We start from the raw sequence: 2,128 nt of genomic DNA on the forward strand, positions 1-2,128 counted from the left end.
AACATTGTATAGGAGCTAAATCTGATTTTGAGGAGACCCTTCCTCCCAGCCCCACTCCTGCTCTGCTTTCCTCACAACACCTGTCACTGTTTGATGACACTTTCTTTTTTATTATTTGTCCTTTGTCTCTCCCCAAAATGCACATGCTCCACTTCGGAGTCTCTGATGTCTGCTTGCTCACTGTTGTACCTGGGGACAGAGGGCAGAACAGGTGCCCAAGGAAGGGACAATAATAGGTCCATCTTGTGGCCAGAGCTAGCAAGCTCAGGAGATGTGCAAAAGAGACCTGAAGGCAGAACACACCCTAAAGGGGAGCGCAACACCCATGCCTGCTTTTTTTTTTTTTTAATTTTGATTTAAGCAATAATTTGATTTGATTCAATCTGTTCATTCATAGAAATCACAAAGAACGAAGAACAAACACACAGATGCACACACACACACATGAATACACGTAAACACACAGATTCAGAAGCACCCAGACACAGACATATTCAAAGGGTCTGAATTGCCATCAGGCCTCCACCTCTTTCCTCTGTGGGTAGAGGCTCCACCAGGCCAGGCACAGCATCTTTTGATGACATATTGCCCCATCCGAGACCAGGGATGGTTCTGGGCTTTTTTTTGTCCTCAGGCTGAATCCCCAGTAAACGGCTGATGGTTCCAGGAGTTCCAGATGGTTCCAGGAGTTGTGGATTCTGCAGAGAGGGTGATGCATTCTGTGAGGAGTCTACACTATATTGTCCAGGGAAGATTGAGAGTGACATTTGGATAGAAACTTGCACATTTGGGTAGAATGCCATACCAGGAAATATGTCAGTGGTGCTCCAGGTAGGCCCAAGTGCAAGGTCCCTGGACATGGTCAGCCTGACACTTGGGGAAGTGCAGGGGCCCTGGTGACTAGAGCTGAGTGAGGGACCTGGGGCTGGGAGAGAGGACAGGGCAGGGGTAGTCTGTGGGGTGATGGTAACCCTTGTGAGGCCTGCAAGTGGCTGCCAGATGGTGGGTTGTGTCTGGAGCATGATGGGCCTTTGGAGAGTGGTGACATAGGGCACCTGGGCTCAGGAGAGGCAGATGCCTGTCTACTGTACTGGGGAGGTGACCTGGGTGGGAGGTGGCTTGAAGGTGGAATAAGCAGTGGACTTGGGAGAGCAGATGCGTGGAGGAGCAGACTTAGATGCTGGAGCCCAGGGTGGGGGGGATGAATCATCCCCAAGAAGGATGCAGCGGAGAAGACCAGAGGCTGAAAACACCCTACCCACCCCAGGCCAGGAGGTACAGGGGTCTGTGTGGGGATTCAGGAAGCCCAAGAAGCCCCAAAGGTGTTCCTGGAAGGGCCAGAAGCAGTGCTGGTTCCATGGGCAGAGGAAGGAGAGACCAGTGGTCTGGAGGAGGCCATGTGGAGGTCACCTGGTCTTTCTCAGATGATCCTGGAACAGCTTGGAGTACAGTTGGAACGGGCCCTGAGAGGGGCCAGGAGCCTTGTGATGTTGGGAGGAAAAGTGATTTTCTCTGATCTGTGATACTGGGAGGCCTGGGGCAGGTGAGCAGGCCTGAAGACAATGATTTGCTTTCAGATATAAGTATCATTGTCCTTGAAAACAAAGAAGGAGGTATGGGGGAGATCCACCATCCAGGTGCACAAGGATGCCATCGCTGTTGGGTTCAGGGGAAGAGTCCTTTAAGGATGTGAATTTCCCTTACAAAAGGGTAACTTCTATTCTTATTCTCAGAACTTTTTTGGTGGCTCTTGTATCTCAAACTAGTTCAACATAATCCTACGCTAAGCAGGCAAAAAAATTTGGGGCACATGTTCTGGTCGCCATAGTCATATTTGGGGACATATTCTGGTCTCCTACTGTCATATTTGAAGACATATTTTGGTCTCCTAAATGTGGAATGGAGCAGAGAAACAGTAGAGGCTGGGGACAAGAGCAGGATAACCCTCCAGTTACTCACAGGGTCAGGGGCCCTGGACACCTCTGGGGCTCTCCCAAGGAAGGTCTGAGAGGACACATCTCCTTCACACATCTCGCTGTCAGCTCATGCCAAGGGAATCTACCTTAGGAGAACTGGGCTGGATATGCTCAGCTGCTGCCCTGTAGAGATGGAGGAGGGGGGCCAGGCT

This window comes from Marmota marmota, unplaced genomic scaffold (assembly GCF_001458135.2).
Source record: "Marmota marmota marmota unplaced genomic scaffold, marMar, whole genome shotgun sequence".
Classification (NCBI taxonomy): Eukaryota; Metazoa; Chordata; class Mammalia; order Rodentia; family Sciuridae; genus Marmota; species Marmota marmota.